The sequence below is a fragment of the Choloepus didactylus genome, chromosome X (genome assembly GCF_015220235.1).
Source record: "Choloepus didactylus isolate mChoDid1 chromosome X, mChoDid1.pri, whole genome shotgun sequence".
NCBI classification, from domain to species: Eukaryota; Metazoa; Chordata; class Mammalia; order Pilosa; family Megalonychidae; genus Choloepus; species Choloepus didactylus.
Window position 1 is genome coordinate 176,945,467 of NC_051334.1, and position 19,452 is coordinate 176,964,918.

Below are 19,452 nucleotides of genomic sequence, written 5' to 3' on the forward strand. Positions count from 1 at the left end.
CTTGAATGGGTGGGGTCACATCTCCATGGAAACAGCTTAATCAAAAGATCCCACCCACCATAGGTTTGCCCCCACAAGAGTAGATTAAAAGAACATGGTTTTTCTGGGGGTACATAACAGATTCAAACCAGCATGCCCTTTGAGGATATACCTTTCTCAGCTGAGGAAACTGATGCTCAGCTAGGTAATTTGACTTGCTACCCAAGGCCAAGTGGTGGGATCTGGGTTTAAGCCCAGATGTGTCTGGGTCCTGGGTGCAAAGCCAGCATTTTCTTTGGGGGCCCAAAGGAAGAGAACTGCTCTGAAACTGTGGTATTTCAGTGAGGCCTATAAATCCAAGCATCGAAAATATGATCCTCTTTTCTGTCCCACTAATCTATTTATCTAGTCCAACACTAATACTGTTCTGATTTGATTAGATTACAGTGACTTTACAATGTGTTTAAATATCTGGTACTGCAAAGTAGTATTTTAATTTATTGGGGAAAAGATGGATGATGTAATAAATAATATATCTGGCATCCTTGTAGGGGAAAGTTACATTGCATGGACACTGTCTTACATCAAATACTAAAGTAAATTCCAAATGAAGACTTAAATATAAACAAAATAATAAAAATCCTGCAGGAAAATCCTGGAGATCACATGTAAAGACAGAGACAAAACTGGATACTCGGAAGCCATAAAAGAAAAGATGGGCCTTCTAGGCAATAGATGGATTTAAAACTTCTGATGGTAAACGTAGCAAAGTTCACACATAATAGATTTGGAAAATTGTTTGCAATGTGCAGGACAGATAGCCGGTATATCTAGAATATACGAAGAGCTCTTACAAATTAACTGGAAGAGAACAATCTAAAAGATAAATCAGCAAAAATATGAATAGACACATTCACAGAACAAGAATCCAACAGGTCAAGAAAACTTATGAAAAGATGCTCAAATTCACTAGTAGTCAATGAGGTTCAAATTAAAGTAATAACGTGGTATAATAATAATGATACACCCATCAGACAGGCAAAATGTTTAAAAAGTGATTATTATTCCTTCCTGAAGGAATGTGGAAAGAACCTACAACATGGCATATTAAAAAATAATTTTATGTGTAAATATAGATATGTATATATGCATATGCACTTGCCCTAGCAATCCCATGGAAGTAAAAGCACCAATACAGAAGGCTCTCTATACAAGTAGGTTTATTGCAGCATTGTTTTTAGTCACACAGACACACACAAATGAAAACAAAGAGAATGCTGTTAGGAAGGGAGAGTGCTTGAATAAGTTGGTAATATGTGAATGTTGTAGAATGTCATGCAGCCATCAAAAAGAATGAAATAGAACTCTTTACCAGCTGTTCTGGAAGGATTTCCAGGAGCATTGTTGAGTATGAAAATAAAATGAAGAAAAATGTGTTAAATGTCCCTTTTTTATAAAATATATATTTTAAAGTGTGTGTGTATATAATGCATATATAATTATTTGGCTATGAAGACAAACATGAAAAGATACATGCCGAGCTGTTAATAGTGGTTGAGTGAGGAGGGATATGTGGGAGAAAATTATGTGGATGGAGGAGAGGGGGAGTAGTGAGCCATGTGAAAAAAAGGAGAACAAAAAGATTGCGCTAAATAAAAAGCCACACCAAACCCCACATGTATGTTCTATTTCTTTAAGTCCAGGAGTTTTTCCTGGAACTCTTTCCTGTGTAGCCCCAAGGAAGGTAATAGTTAGGTCTGATGGCTGCAACTGTCAGCACGGGTGCAAGGCAAGTGCACATTGCTGAGGAAGAAAATTCTAATTGCTGTGAAGTGGAACCTTCACTAGAGCATGGAGACCATGGCACTGCTCAAGACTTTGAAAATTCAGAGGATGCATCAATTTTAAATACTGCGTTTTAAAGCATAACTCCTAGTTAGCAAGAATTGCGAGCTAAAATCGGATGCTCCCTGATGGCACATGTTGTGACACCTGTGAGCCACATCACAAATTATGGAATTGATTCGAGGGTTGTTCCTCTCTGTTTGTCTCTGTACCGAAATCCCTCTGCCCCCACCATTCTGTTTCCTAAAACTTCCACTGGCTAACAACATTCCAACTCAGGGACAGCCTTCTGGAAACTGAGTGGAATTCCTTTTAAATAAAATTAAAGTAAGAAAACACATCCTGGAAGAGATCTAAGATGCCTGTGCTGCCTACCTTACAGGGAGCTTGAAGTGGATCATGGGAAACTTCCTTCTCTGAGTTCCTATAGCCCGGGAGGAGGTCCTCCCCAACAGTGAATCAGTCCACTTCAACGATTTGGGATGCAGCCCTCCCCATCTCTCCAGGAAAAAATGACAACAGCCTGAACTGAGGTTTTGGCAGTGGGAATGTGTGGTGGTTAATTTCACATGTCTACATGGCTAGGTTATACTGTCCAGCTGTTTGGTTGGTTTTCTTGTTACCCTGGGGGTATTTTGCAGATAGGATTTGCGTCTACAATCAGTTGATTGCATCTACAATCAAAAGAGGAGTTTGCCCTCAGCAGTGCGAGTAATCACTTCATCCAATCAGTTGGAGGGCTTCAAAGCCAGAAAGGTTTTAGGCGTCCAAAGAATTACTGCTTCAGCATAAACATTAGCTCTTACCAGAGTTGCCAGCCAGCCAGCTTCCCCTGGGAAATTCAGACTAAGGACTTCAACATCATCTTTGTTGGTTTCCAGCTTGCCACCTGCCCTGTGGAGTTCAGACTTGCTAGCCCCCATGGTTTTGTAAGCCAATTCCTTATAATAAATCTCTGTCTGTGTACACACACACACACACACACACACACACACACACACACATACACATACACATACACACACATACTATAAAATAAATGTCCTGTTAGTTCTGCTTCTCTGGAGAGTCCTTACCAATACAGATTTTGGTATCAGGAGTGGTTCTTGAGAAACAGAATCTTAAGGAGGGTCTGCTTCTCAAAGCCACATGAGTATTTTGAAGGAAGGCTCAGGCACCAGTTTTGTAGTGGAAACTTAAGATGGTATTATTTATAGAAATAGACAAGTCTGGAAGAAGAGCAGGTTTGGGGAGGGGAGAGAGAATGAATGGTACACAGCGGAGTTTAATGTGTATGTCAAGCATCAGGCTGGGAAGGCTGAGCAGGGACTTGGAAATCTGAGACTTGAATTTAGAAGAGAGGTAAGGTCTCCAGAGGTGAAAATAGAAACCTGAATCACAGAGAGTCTAGAGAGAAGAGAAAAGGTAGGAGAAGAAGGGACCTCATGATATATCAACTCATTTAGGAATGGATGGAGGAAGAACCAGAAAAAAAGAAAGGTTGTGGGAGAGGCAGTAAGCAGGGAACAGGAAGGGGCAGTGTCTGCCACCAAAGCCAAGATTTCATGAAAGAGAGCTTGATCAACACTAGCCAATGCTGCCAGGAGTGTTGAGATGTTATGGACTGGTAGGAAGCCCTAGGAGTGGGCAATTAGAAATGGTGTTCTTTAGGAGAGCAAGTCCATGAGTAAGCAATTTGAAAGTCAGATTGTAAAGATTTAAAGAGAAGTTGGTAAAGAAGGAGATGAAATAAACCCAGGGTGAAAGGTGAGGGGAGGCTGAATGGGAGCAGTGAGAGTCATTTGGGGCTAGTAGGAATATGATGGGTGGAGAGAAAGGAACCCAGGAGAGGGGAGGGCCCAGGCATTAAAAAGGGGATAATAGATAGAATGGTGTCCCTTGGAAACAGGGGAAGTGAGCATAGAACAGGGGAAGGAACACAGGTTTCTTTGAGACATGAAGGAAATAGAGGAAAACGGGGTGGGTGGATGGATGCAGAGAAAACATTTAAATAATATTTGTGATGCTTTTAAATTATGAACATAATACATGTCTGTTTCAGAGGCATTGGAAAATGCAGAAAGGTAAAAAGATGTAAGTCACCTGTGGTCCCATTCTCAGGGATAACATTTGGCTATATTTCCTTCCAAATTTTTTCCACGCATACATTTACTTTTATCTTTTTTTAAAAAATGGGACCATGGTATGTAATTTTTAATGTTCTGTTTGAAGTTTTATTTGCACATTTCTCTATTTCCATACGTATCTTAGGAAGGCCCCACTGTTAATGACTGAGCAAATGAAAGGCTATGGTGTATGTTATGTAATCATTTTTGCCTTAGTGAGTATTCCTGTTCTTCTGAGTTTGTCAGTATTATAAATAACGCCAGCATTCGTAGGAAGGAGTTCCAGAAGAGACATTATGGGTAGAAGTGTGAACCTTTAAAATATCTTTGAGAGCCTGCTTTCCAAATAATCTGTATCCTTCCAGTAGCAGTGTTGAGGCTCACGGTTTTACCCCACCTTCACCAAATGTGGACATTATAATCAGACAGACAAGCAACAAAAGCTTCTTTCTAATTATTAGGCCAAAATGTATATTATTTTATTTTTATTTTTATTATTACATTAGGGTTTTAAATATCTAGATTAAATTTTTTATACTTCATCTATATAATATCTACTTATGGCCTTTTCACCTTTTTTCCTGTTGGGCTCTAGGTTTTTCCTACTGTTCCCTATCATCTCTCTATATAATCAGGATACCTACCAACACTTTGTCCTACTGTTTCCAAAAAATTTCTACTTTATGGTTGGTTTTTTTTTTTTTTTTTTTTAATCTTCATTTTATTAAGATATATTCACATACCACGCAGTCATACAAAAACAAATCGCACTTTGGATTGTTCACAGTACCATTACATAGTTGTACATTCATCACCTAAATCAATCCCTGGCACCTTCATTAGCACACACACAAAAATAACAAGAATAATAATTAGAGTGAAAAAGAGCAATTGAAGTAAAAAAGAACACTGGGTACCTTTGTCTGTTTGTTTCCTTCCCCTATTTTTCTACTCATCTATGGTTGGTTTTTAAATTTTTTTCATTGTATATTTGACCAAACATCTTGTCAATTTGCATATAATTGACTATTATGTATTACCCTTTTTGGTTTTTCCTACTGTTTTTTATGTTAAGAAAGTCCTTCTCTATCCTCAAGATACATTAAATATTCACTTTTATCATTGTCTACTCATTGATGGTTTCATTTTTCCCATTAACTCTTTAAACCACCTGGAATTTAATTCTGTGTGAAATATGAAGGAGGAATCCAAATTTATTTTTCCATAGTTAACCAATTCACCCAACATCATTTATTCATTACATTTCCTTTTCTCTCTTACTTGGGATACAACCTTACTATTATACTGAAAAAACGTAAAGATATGACCCTTTTTTTTCTGGGTTGTCTACTCCATTTCATGGCTTTGTCTTTTAGCTCCAGTTCTGGTACTGCAATGTTTTAATTACTGTAACTTTAAATTGTGTTTTAATATTATAAGAAGATAATTCTTAGTTTCTCTAACTCATTGCTTTCTAAATGAACTTAGAATCTCTCTCTTGAGTTCTACTTCCCCCAATCCTCATGGAATTGTTGTGGGAACAGCATTAAGCTTATAACTTACTATGATTAAAATTAACATACTAGCACTCTGGTATAGGAGAAGGCACACCGTAGGGGTCAAGGGCTCAGCCTTCGGCGTCAGACTGCTTGGATTCAAATCCTGGCTTTGCCACCTCCCAGCTGTATGCCTTTTCGCAATTTACTTAATCTTTCTGTGCCCCAGTTTCTCCATCTGTAAAATGGGTATATTAATAGTACTATTTCATAGGGTTTATGTATAGATTAAGTAAATTACTACATGTGAAGAGGAACTTAGAAGAGTGTGTGCCACATAATAAGCACTCAGTCAAAGTTGGGTATGGAATGTCTCTCCATTTATTAAAGTATTTTGGGTCCCTTATATAGAGGACAGGCAGTCTTCACTTTGCACGGTACTGATGTGCACAGATTTCCTTTACCACAATTTAATTAAATAATATCAGTCCCCTAACAACACGATTTGAATTTCAGTCACCAGGGTATATTATCTCTGAGTAATTGCATGGAATTCAAACTTTGGTGCCAGCTCTTCAATCTGCAGCTCACTATGTACATCACAGTATCCAAGCACATCACTTCTTTCAAAGTGTGGGTTGTCACTGCTCATTAGTTATTCAGTCCATGCACAAACAGTAAAGCATGTAGTGGTGTCACCTTTTGGGCTCCCAGTGAAAAACTCACCTGAGGTTTTAAAAAAGTGGGTTGACAAAAAAGTGAATTCACAAACAAATATAAAAATGCAGCAAAGAAACAAAAAGTGATCATGCTGAAAGTGAAATTCAAATAGAAAGTAAATGGAGTTAAAGAAGAAACAGTGGCCGGTGGGAATGTTGTCACTGCTGCCATTTGATAGACCCTAGGTATGCAGCCAGAGAAACTTAGTGAAGTTGAACTAATCAACAGAAATTAGGAAAGTGGTTGTGACAAAAAGGATGGAGATGCCCCAGAGGAAGTGGGGCATCCAAGTTCACCTTGAAGGAGCTCTCAGAGAAATTTCACAGCATTGAGAGCACAAAAGATAAAATATTGTAAGCCGATGCAAACTTCCAAAAGGAGTATGACAAATCCTCAAGGTATAGAAAAGATGCTTACTGCATATCATAAGTTATATAAGAAGAAGGCAAGTACTGTTTAAACTAGGCTTGGTAAGTGTTTTTACAAAGAAATTGAACTCTAATTCTCAGTGTTTCTGATGTTTAAAGTTACAGTGTAATAAACAAATATTAGTTTTACTATTTTTTTCATTCTCCTACATGTTTATTATGGAATGGACAGTAAGAGAGTTTTTAATGTTTTGGCCCAAAATTCTTAAGGTCATAGAAATATTGTAATTTTCCCCAATGATTATTAAAAGATTACTTTGCCCAGTTTCAGCCTTTATGGTCATTTTTATGGTTCTTTATTACCTTGCTGCTGAGGAAGTACACATGAGAATGATACCCCAATCAGATAGGGTTCTGCTCATCCACGGTCTACACGAAGCCCTTCCTGATTTTGCTTCTCTTCCCATCTCCCTCGGAAATCAGAATGAGTCATTTCTTCTTCCATGTTCCTGAAGTACTTGCTTGTGCTTATTTCATCACATTAATGTCATCTTTCTTCTTAGAAGGGTACTAGCGCTCTGTAAATTGAAATTTTCTCAAGCAAGAGCCATGTCTTAAGCATCTCATGATGCCCTGGAGCACCTCCATATAATATTGTATTTGTCTGCTTATCTTTCTCCCATCTCCCCACTAGCCCCACACATTTGAAGAAGGGTGGGAACTGTGTCTTGTTCCCCACCTTATCCCGAGTGCTTGGCACAGGGCCTGGCACACAGTAGAAGCTCAATAAAAGCTTTGGAGACAAATAGTAACCCTCCCTTCGATTCTGTGATTTGGGCCTCCCGTCTACTTCAGCAGCCCTTGCTACCACTTGCAATTGCCTCCCTCGTCTCTAAGATCTTGAACTCTGAAAAGCCTTCCAGTTACCCAGACTTTCCATCTTTTGGCCACTCATTCGTCCCCATCACTGTGACTGATGGCCCCCTGACCTCTCCCTATTTTTCTAGCCAGCACCCACCCCTGACTTCCCTCACCTCCCTTCCCAGCCCACATTCTGCTCTGTTCTTTCCAGAGCCCTAGCTAGGGTGGGGTCACTGGGGCACAGACATTTAGAGGGCACCACATTTTTCTCTCACCACCTCTCTGGTCTTGGTTGGAAGTCTCACCCTGGCCCGGGGCCAGCCCCCTTGGCAGTGGTGGGTGATGGATGGAGTGAGAGGCCCGAGGTCAAGGGCTGGGAGTGCACCAGGCAGGGGACCTTTTGTGCACAGAGTGGCCCCTCCCCCCGTCAAGAGTAGCTTCCATTGAAGCAGAGGCACATTTCACACTGCTTGTCCTGGGCACTAAAAATGCTAGTTAGTTAGGGCTCTAGTTCTGTCCCTGCAACTCTCACCCCTTGATACTGTGCCAGTCTCCACGCTGCTTTCCCTGCTTCAGAGCTACAGCAAGCCACCATCAGTTTCAGCTGCCTCTCCATGGTGGGTGGCATGGCTGCTCAGCCATCTTTTTAACTGTTATATGTTGAATCCTGGGAAATTTTTCTGTTGGGGAATATCTGTATTGCTGGATGCAGTTGGTGGGTGGGTGGGGGTGGGGAGCATGGAGAGAGGAGACAGAGAGAAAACCTGAGGCTGAGCTGCATAGGACTGAGTGTAGAAGAGACTGATACCTCTGAGTCTCAGTTATCCTATCTTTAAAATGGGAATGATAGTATGTACCTGATAGCCTTGTTGTAAGGAGTTAAATGCATAGCAGCATGACCTGACACATAAGCGCCCAATAGATGTGAGATCCCTTCCCCGAATTTCGAATTTTCCTCCTTGCGTCTACTCTTTACAAGATTGTTGTAAGGATTAGAGAAGAAAACTGGTGACTACCCCTGCTACGGTAGGTTCAATAAATGTTAGTTAAGGCCACCTCCAGAGGCCAGACAGCCGCTCTTGTTCCCTTAGGGTCCCCACTGTCCCCCTGTCCTGCATCTATACCAGTGGACTGAAAGGCTGAAGGGCTCCTGAGGAAATTTTCCTTTCAGGATCCAGAAACCCAAAACGTTTTGAGCTGGTGCCAAGAATGTTCATTGCAATCAACTTTATCTTGAAGAGGTCAGCCTCGGGTTTCAAACTCTGCCATTGAGTGTTGGTCCTCTCCTTTGGTGCAGTGGGAGTTTTAAGTACAGCTAAAATGAAAGCTACTTCTTTCTTCATATCGGTGGATTTTAAAAGCCCAGGGATGTTTTTATCCATGTTTTCGAAATTGCAACCAAGACCAAGGTAAGAGTGGCAAAAAGTGGGGTGGCTGTTAAAGCCTTTACTTACTTTTGCCCAAATGTATTACTTTTTCCAAAGCCTGGCAGTCTATGTGCACGTTCATTATAAGTTGTTTCCAGCTGACTTACCCTTTAGAAAACTCGGAGCCACAGGAAATGCCTGCCCTGGAAGTTACTGGGGCACCACAATAGCATATATCCTGCACCCTTAGTTGGCCAGTCCTCTGCAGAAAGTTCACCAGCGGCCTCACCGCTCCCCATAAACAAAACCAGACAGGCTCTCTTTGCCACACCTGGAAATACCTGACTGTGTTAACATTTCATGAGTTTTTTAAATGAAAGAGTGATCTTTTAAATGAGCTCATAGCATTTTCAGAGCAAAGGGTTTTCATTTTGATGAAGTCCAATTTTTTCAGTTTTTTTTCTTTATAGGGGTTGTGCTTTTCTGGTGTCAAGTCTAAAAACACCATGGTCCTGAAGATGTTCTCCTATAGTGTTTTCTGAAAATCTGATATTTTATGTTTAAATCAGTGATCCATTGTGAGTTAATTTTTGTATAAAGTGTGAGATTAGATCGAGGTTCCTTTTCTTGCTTATGGACGTCCAGTTGCTCTAGCACCATTTGTTGGAAAGACAATCCTTTCTCTATTGAATTGCTTTTGCACCTTGGTCAAAAATCAGTTGGGCACATTGGTGTGGATCTCTTCCTGGATTCTCTAGTGTATTCTACTGATCTGTGTGTCTGGCCCTCTGCCAATGCCACACTGTCTAGATTACTGTAGCTGTTTATAATCTTTATAAAGCTGAATATAAGCTTTATAATCAGGTAGAGTGATTCCTCCCACTTTATTCTACTTTGTCAAGATCACTTTAGCTCTTGTAGGGCCTGTCCCTTTCCATATACATTTTAGAATAAGCTTGACTATATCTACAAAACTCATTGCTGGCATTTTGATAGGAATTGCATTAAACTTACAGATCAGTTGGGGGAGAATTGGCATCTTTTCTGTTGAGTGTTCCAATCCATGAACACAGTCCCTCCATTTATTTGTGTTCTTTGATTTCTTTCATCAGCATTTCGTAATGTTGAGGATATAGATCCGGTACATGTTTTTTTTTCAGATTTATACCTAAGTACCTGATTTTATTTGAAGTGATTGTGAGAGGTATTATATTTTAAATTTTGGTCTCTACATGTTTATTGTTAGCATAAGAAAATGTGATTGATATTTATATGTTGATCTTGTATCCTGCGACCTTGCTGAACTCATTTATTAGTTGTAGGAGTTTTCGGGTTGATTTCTTGGGATTTTCTACATATACAGTCAGGTCACCTTCAAATAGAGACAGTTTTATTTCTTCCTTTCCAATCTGTATGCCTTTAATTTCCTTTTCCTGCCTTATTGCTGGGCTAGAACCTCTAGTACTATATTGAATAATAGTGAAAGCTGGCATCATTGCCAATTTTTTTTTATCAAGTTTGAGTTAGTTCCCATTTATTTCTAATTTGCTGAGTTGGTTTTTTTTTTTTTAACCATGAACTGCTGTCAAAATTTGTCAAATGCTTTTTCTGAATCAATTGACATGATCATGTGACTTTTCTTTAGCCTGTTGATATGGTGGATTACATTGATTGTATTTGAATATTGAGCCAGCCTTATATCCCTGGAATAAATCCCATTTGATCATGGTGTATAATTCTTTTATTCATTGCTATATTGGAATTGCTTATATTTTTTGAGGATTTTTTAATCTAAGTTTATGATAGTCATTTGCAGATCTCTTTTGTTGCACTGTCTGTCTGGTTTTGGTATCAGGGTAATGCTTGCCTCATAAAATGAATTGGGAAGTATTCCCTCCTCTTCTGTCTTCTGGAAGAGATTGTGTAAAATTGGTATTAGTTTTTCTTTAAATGTTTGGTTGAATTCTCTGGTGAAACCATCTGGGCTTAGAGATTTCTCTTTTTTGTGGGGGAAGAGGGTTAATTGCAAACAATATTTTAATGGTAATAGACCATCATGATGTCTGTTTCCTCTTGGTTGGATTTTGGTAGTAAACCAATTTCAAGGAATTGGTCTATTTGTTCTACATTGTCAAATTTATAAGCCTGATGTTAATAGTATTTTCTTACTATCCTTTTAATGAATACAGGATCTATTGTGATATTCCCTATTTCAGTCCTGATGTTATTTATATCGTCTCTTTTTTAATCATTGTCAGTCTCGCTATAGGTTTTTCAGTTTTGTTGATATTTTCCGAAGAACCAACACTTCATTTCTCTTATTTTCTCTGTTGTTTTTCTGTTTTCAGTTTCATTGATTTCTGCTCTCATGTTTATCATTTCCTTCCTTGTGTTTGCTTTTGGCTTATTTTGCTCTTTCCTAATTTTCCTAAGGTAGGAACTTAGATTGTTGATTTGAGATCTTTCCTCTTTTCTAATATAAGTATTTAGTGGTATAAACTTCCCACTCAGCACTGCTTTAGCAGAACCCCACATATTTTGATATGTTGTGCTTTCATTTTCATTCCGTTCTCTGAATTTTTAATTCCCCTCCTTCCTCTTAGATCCATGGATTATTAAGATGTGTGTTAATTTCCAAGTGTTTGGAGATTTTCCTGTTATCTTTCTGGTTTTGATTTCTGGTTTGACTCTATCATCGTCAGAGGACATATAGTTTGTATGATTTCAATACTTTTAAATACCTCAGAGTGTTTGATAATTGTTACAATTAGTATTTTTCTGTATTTGAGGCATTTGGAGTAGAGTGCTGCCTATAAAGCTGTACAGTTCTCTTTATTGGGGATACAGGAATTTATCAGTGATTGAGCACCTACTGCTTTGCATTCATGATGTCACGTACCTCTCAACAGCCCTTTGAGATTGCTACTATTATCAACCCCATTTTGAATATGGGAAACCTGAAGCCAGAGAGTTTATGTGATATGCCTGATTTCACTTGGCTAAGAGGGATTTGAATTTGGATCATTCCATCTCCAAAGACTCTTTTTTCTGGTGAGAATTGCAGATGAGAAAATTTTGTTGGATCATGAGGAATAAAGGACAGTATAGGACCATGTCCTAGAAAAGGAACCAGACAACCAGTTTTCTGGTGTCCCTCTTGTTATTGTCTCTCTATGATGGTGTTGATATGCCTAAATCAGTTTGATGTGATTTCATTTTTAACATCTTAATTCAGGTGCTATGTGTTTTCTTGGCCACACAATGTCAAATAATTGGTTTGACTAAAATTTCATTTCTTAATCTGTGATTATGGCATAATGTAGAGTCTAATGGATAAGTCACTTAAAGCCGGGTCTATACTACTAATCTATCTGTCCAACAGGGACCAAAATACCCACCTCACAGAATTGTTGTGACAACAGATAAGGGATCTGAAGTGCTTTTCTCCATCAAGCATGATACAAATGCATGATATTATTATTACAATAATGGAGATGATGCTTGTGTTTCTCTGGGAGCCAGAGACACTGTCCATCCTGTAGAACAAAAGTTTTCAGCCTGGAGCCCATGGACCTCACAGGGAGGCTTCAGGGTTCTTTGAATCCTCTATAATTGTATGCAAACAACTTGGGAAGGTGCGTTTGAATAAATGGAAGGGGAATGTCTGACCATATGCTATAGGAAATAGCATACAGTCACTGATTTACGGAAAGGCTTTGTTAGGTGTAGTCAACTTGAAGAGTGTTTCTTTTCACATCCCCAGACTAGAATGGCCTATATGCTACATCCTCCCTGTACTGAGATCAAAGAGGAGCATGCTCAGAAGAGAGGGCCATGCATACATAGATAGGCTTCAAGCATTTTGAAGATGGAGTAGTCCTCCTTAAGTTTTGATTTGAAACATGTCTGTGCACTAGCCAATTAGGAACTGAGATAGCTAGATTTGTAGAACTGACGGATGATGATTCTTACTTGGAGTGTTACATCGGAACAATGGAGTGCATAGAAATTTGAAGTCTCTGAAATTAGTGTACAAGCCCCTAAGCAAGAAAGTGGCCCTTATACTGCAAAATTGGCCTAGACCTGGCAACATACAGTAAGGGATTCAGAAGAGACTCAGTGAATGACTCAGAACCCAAGTAATGAAAGAAGATCCAGGCAGAATAGAGAGAGATGCAGTTGCCTTAGCCACATGTGGCTAAGAATTTGCATAGCTTTGAGGGTAGGAGGTATTAGAGATGATGTCAGGGCTGACCAGTTGGCATTTGTGGAGCTTGAGTGAGCCTAGCAAGACTGCTAGCCCTCAAGGGCCTGTGCTGGGGTTGGGTCCCAGAAGCCCATCTGTATCAGGCCAGGGCTCTATTTGGAGTGGCTCAAAGTGGTTGAAATGCAAAAGAACAGAGATAAGTACTGGAGGAGTACCAACCATCGATTCTGAACAACTGTAGGTTTTCCAGATAAAATACAGGATGCCTGTTGTGGTGGTTTGGAGCTGTATGTTCCCCAGGAAAAAATGTTCTTAAACTAAATCCATTCCTGTGGGTGTGAACCCCTTGTAAGTAGGATCTTCTGATGAGGTTACTTCAGTTAAGGTGTGGCCCACTTCAATTACAGTGAGTCTTAATCCTATTACTGGGGTCCTTTATAAGTGGAATGAAATTCAGACAGAGAGAAAGCCACAGAGGGAGCAACCAGAAGCTGAAATCAACAGAACCCAGGAGAGAAGGAAGAGATCAGGAGACACTGCCATGTGCTTTGCCATGAGACAAGGTAAGGACCAAGGATTGTAGGCAGCCAGCTACAGCATGCCAGTCTTTGGGGAGAAAGCATTTTCTTGATGATACCTTGATTTGGACTTTCTTTTAGCCTCAAAACCATGAACTAATAAATTTCTGTTGTTTAAGCCAGCCCATTGCATGGTATTTGCTTGAGCAGCCCAAGGAAACGAAAACACCAGTATTGCATGGGAAATTCTTATGCTAAAAAATTACTCATGGTTTGTCTGAAATTCAAATCTAATTGGACATTCTATATTTTTGTTTGTTTGATCTTGCAACCCTAAATGAATGAGAAGCTGTTTTCAGGAGACAGCACCTGAGGTGAAAGAGCAGACCAGTGCTTGTCAAACGTTAATGTGCATATAAATCACCTGAGAAGTCAGAAGTTTTGGGATGTGGCCCAAGTATTGCATTTATAAAAAGTTTCCAGCTGATATTGATACTGACAGCCATGGACCATACACTGAGTAGCAAGGGGTTAGAAAGCTGTCTAGGTTAATGCTTGGGTCACCTTTCTCATCTCGTAGTGAAGCGTACCATCATTATCAGTTAATTCTTCTGTTACTAACACCAAACCCAAGTGAAAGAATGCTTTAGATAGTGTTGTAGGCTGAATTGTGTCCCTCCAAAAGATATGTTGAATTCCTAATCCCCAATACCTCAGACAGTGAATTTATTTGGAAATAGGGTCATTACAGATGGAATTAGGTCATACTGGAGTAGGGTTGGCCCTTAATCCAATATGACTGGTGTCCTTATAAGGAGAGAGGAGTCAAGAGAGGGAAGATGGCCATGTTACAAAAGAGGCAGAGATTGAGTCATGCCACAAGCCAAGGAATGCCAAGGAATGCCAGAAGCCAGAAGAGATGAAAGGAGCAGATTCTTTCCAACAGCCTTCAGATGGAGCATGGCCCTTCTGACACTTTGACTTCTGGCCTCCAAAACTATGAAACAATAAATTTCTGTTGTTGAAAGCCATCCAGTCGGTGGTACTTTGTTATAGTAGCCCTGGCAAACTAAGACAGATGGTGTTTTAGATAGGTGTCTAGAGAAGGTAAAGTATTTGGGGTCTAAGTTGGGCAGACCAGGCAAGCAGAACTTCTAATAGAAGGGGGGCTTAACAGGATGTGCTGCTCTAACCCATTAGTTCCCAAACTTGTCTGTATATTAGTATCATCGGGGGATCTTTGACAAAAGTCCAAAGCCCAGGCCACCCAAGACCTATTAAGTCTCAATCATTGGGGGCAGGACACAGGCATCAGTATTTTGTAAGCTCTTCAGGTGGTACCTGTGTGCAGGTGAGACTCACTGCTATAGTGCCAACAGGCAGTGAGAGCACCTAGTCAATGACAAATGAAAGTTTTTTTTTAATTTTTAACTTTAACATATATACATTAAAGTGATAACTTTCAAAATATGATTTCACAAGTAGTTAGAGAGCAAATTTCAAAGAATATCATGGGTTACAGTTTCACAATTTCAGCCATTTCCATTACTGTAAAATATAACATACATACATAAAGGTATTAACTTTCAATGTACAGCTCAATAAGCAGTCATATAGGTAATTTGAAACATTCTTATAGATTACAGTTCCAGAGTTTCAGTTCTTTCCTTGTTATGCAATACAAGGTATATACAGAAAGCTGAAGACCTTCAAGGCACAATTCAATGAGCAGATGTTTTGATCCAAGATTTCTGTAAGGTCCAAGGCCTAACTTTGCCTTGTCAAATTCCTGGCCCCTCACTCAGACTCCCTGTACTTTAAATTGTCCCTGTCACCTAAACCCTTGATCACAAATACTTGGACCTATGGCAAACCATCTGCAGATATTACTTAGAAAAGAAAGCACTGAAAAAAAAAATTTAACACTAAAGGCAAGATAATTTTTATATTGTCCCCACTTGCTGAAAACAAAACAAAAACAAAAAACCACCTTTGCTTTATACAATCCTGGCTCTCAAATTTGGCTGCACATTAGGATCACCTGGGGATGTGTACCAAACATACTAAGACCTTGGTTCCAGCCCCAGAGATTTTGATTTAATTGATATAAGGTGCAGAATAAGCTTTTGGTTATTTTTAACTGATCCCTGGTGATTCTAAGATTCAGCAACATTTGAAACCACTGAGTAAAGCAGTGAGTCTTGTTGGTCATGTGGTCCCCAGACCAGTGACGTCAACATTACCTGGGAACTTGTTAGAAATGCAAAATCTCAGACCCCACCCCAGACCTACTGGATCAGAGACTCTGGGGATGGGGCCCAGCAATCTGTGGTAGATCAAGCTGTCCAGGTGATTTGGATGCATTCTCAAGTTTGAGAAGCACTGTTTTGGGATTGAGTGACTAAATGTGCATCTGTGGGCAGGTCTCTTAACCTTCCTCAGACATTTCAATTTATTGGGCAAGCTAATTATATGAGTGTACGTGGAATTGATTATTGATGTAATATACTCCCTTGTAAAATAGAAAACAGAAATATGTGTGCCATCCTAAAAGAAGTATATGAAATAGAGCAGGCATATAAAATGCTTTCCCTGCTTTTTCACTTCCATGCTTTCACTTTACACAATAAAATCCCCATGCAATGGGAAAGAGAGTAGCATTGAAAGTTAGAGAAGGGCAGAAGGGGGTAGAAGAGGCAAAAGACCAAACAGAAAGTTTAGCTGGAAGTGTAAGCTCGGAGATTAAAAAAACTGATCTGAAAGAGAAATGCTTAGTAAAGATGGGCAGAAGGAGCTGGGAAGAACCATACTGTTCACATAATTCCGTGAGTTGTTGCATTGCAACATTTGTCCTCAGAACTGGTCAATTTCTGCAAATCATTGAATGTCAGCCATATCAGCCATGCCATCTTTTGGGCCAGGCCCTGGCCTGAATGAAGGTAAGAATTGTGCGATCCATTTCCTGGTCATCTGCTCCCCAACTCATGGTGTGACTTTTGGGCACATCTCTTAAAGTGCTTACGGTTTCTCCCAATGTTAATATGTTAATAAGTCAGCTCAGGGGGGTATCTTTCCTGAGTCGTCTTAGTGCTGTTCATCCTCTGTGAGCTTTAGCCACAGTGGAGACAGGAGACTGACTGCTGAGTAAGAGAGCAGGAATTTTCAGCTCAAAGTGTTGCTGGAGCCAGGGGAACCTGAGTCTGGGACAAGGGAATCTTAGATTCTTGGGTGGTGAGGAGATTGGAAAAGGGAAGGACATGAGTGGTGGCAGCTTTATCCTGTAAGTCTTCCTTTCTTTCTCCACCCCAATATACAACTGCCACATGCATACTTTTTGTCTTTAAAGCTTTGTATCTCTGAGTGTTGCATCATTTGCATCAAGTATTTCCCACCGTGATATAGTTTTATGACTCAAAGATAGGGAGCAGCACTTTTGTAACATCTGGCTTGTTGGGGGTCTCCTCTAAAACAGTTTCTACCAAGAAGGCACTGTAGACAGTAGGACCTCTGTGCTGGAATAAACTTTGGAGAGCTCACTGTATGGACCAGGAAGTTGACGTTTAAGGTCACCAGTTAGTCGAAGGTTGCCCTTGACCATGCCCTATTGCAGAAGTATCTTAACCAAATACTGACATTTCTCTAAAATTTAATTTTCTTTAAGTTTATTCTTTACTTTTGAGCTGAATATTTACTTTTTATCATGCCCCAAACCATGACTCTGGGTCTGTAAGCCACTAACATGTTGGCTCAGTGAGTATTTGGGCTGCACACTTTCCCTTCCTGGTGATGGTGGACATGCATATCAGCTAAAAGAAATGATGAGCCTCTATGACAGTGTTTGTTATCGTTGTAAACGTGCAGTGTTAGCTGTTTGAAACAAGTCTCTTGAACCCCCAATCCCCAGGATTGTAGCAGCAGACCCCACATCAGTGAATTTTCCATTCGAGTAGCAATACGGTCTCTGGCACATGGTCCTGAGGATTGTAATCGCGAAATCCTTTCTTCCCATTATACAGGAACACTTTTTAGAACTCCTTTTGTCATCGGTGGGAGGGGGTGGGTTGAAAGTCGCGTCTGTACGTGTTTTCTGTGCTAATCTGAGAGCTGGATTCAACCCCAGGACTTGGGTCACTTACACACAGAGATCTCATTGTGAGGTGGGGAGGAAAATGGCAGCTCCTCAGCTGCACTTTGAAATTCTGCATTAAAAAAAAACACCAAGTATTCATAAGCCTCTTATTTAATGAATGAATCCCTTTGTATTTACATCCTTCACAATTCAGGCAACAAATGGGGTTTAGTTGCTAGAAAGTGAAAACTTCAAACTCATGAGAATGGGAGAAATAGTAGGCAATTTAGTCCAACAGTGGAAATGGCTCCATCCCAATTCCTTGGTACCTGCTCCTAAGGGCCTGCCAACCAATGCTTTATTTTTCAGGGTCTCCACCCCAGTTTAGGGCATTATCCAAAAAAAGGCAGCAAGATGCTGACCAGCATAAATTCTGCATTCAGCTGGTGATGTGTTCACCTGAAATCGGGAGATAGGGAAACAAAACACTTTGTGAGACTTGCCAGTTGCCAATCAATGATCTGACTACTTTCTGCCAACCTACCTTCATCTTGCCCTTCCCTTTTATTTAAGATTGGTGTTTACTTCTCAAGAATGAGCAAACAACTGAGGAAGAATTTTTAAGATCCCAACTCTATCAGAATAGAGTCAAAAGAAAATTTTGAGTTGACACGATTTCAAACTGGAAATGGAATAAATTCATCCTTGGGTTCCCCACTCATAAGGGTTGTTTCACAAAACTCTTCAATATTAATTAGTAGCCTGTGAATTCAGTTCTATGCAATTATGATGAACCAGTTTGGGGAATCTGAAAGAGCTAACTTATCATATTTTTGAATTGCCCATCTAGAAGCCTAAATATATTTGTTATTTCCATATTTCTCGAGTAGCACTTAATTTAATCTTAGCGCCATTTCTTTCAATAAACCATTGTTGTATCTCATAAGCAGCACAGCTTCTTCCTCTAACTCATCTCCCCGTGAAATTGGTTTAATGAAGCAGAAAGGTATGAAGCATTAGCAACAGTGGAATCCATGTGGTAGCGCTTCGTTTTTCAGAGGCACTCACATTTCCACCCTAATTTATAAAATCAGCACACAAATGATTTTTATCACGGCCATTACATCAGTATAAATTACTGCCTTTTCTATAACACTGCAGGTTAGTCAAACTGTTGAAATGATATCTATTAGTTGAGGGACAGTGGGGGTGGGGGAGAGGTGGGAAAGAGTTAGTGAAAGTGAGGGCTGATGGTTGTCTTACAGAAGCACTAATATTAATTTACTGTAATGAACACTGATGGGGTATTTTGCAAACATACAGATGAAAATTAAACACACAGTGAAGCAAATGGGTCAATTTGTTCAGGACAAAGAAGGGGACCTTCCATAAACAAACGGTGCCATATAGTGACAGACAGTGATGCAATTAGTCAGGCGCTTCTCCTGTCCAGTGGGCAGGCCACAGCCACCCTGGGCAGGAGCCATTGTTGTTCTCTCTCTTGTGGGTGTCTTCATTTATCTCATTGTAGGAACTGTCAGCCTGGTTTTGTGCCCCGCAGCCTCGCCGTGTGACAGCTATTCTGCCAGAGCCTCCTTGGAGAGTACTTACCCACCAGCATTCCCTCTTTTTGCCATTGTTACCTCTGTCACTTGCCAGAACCTGGTTGCCCCCTTTCAAGTTAGTCAAACCTCAGTCATCTGACAGCACTCAGATGGATCATGTGATCATTTGGGTGGGACTTGGGATGATGGTTTCCTTTGCCTTCACTGTGAATAAGAGTTTACTAAGCAAGTGATAAGTATGACAGTTTTGTTTTGTTCTGTTTGTGGAGAGAGAGGCTGTAGATGGATGGGTGCAGGAAGAGTTGATGCAAAATTGAAACATAAACAATTT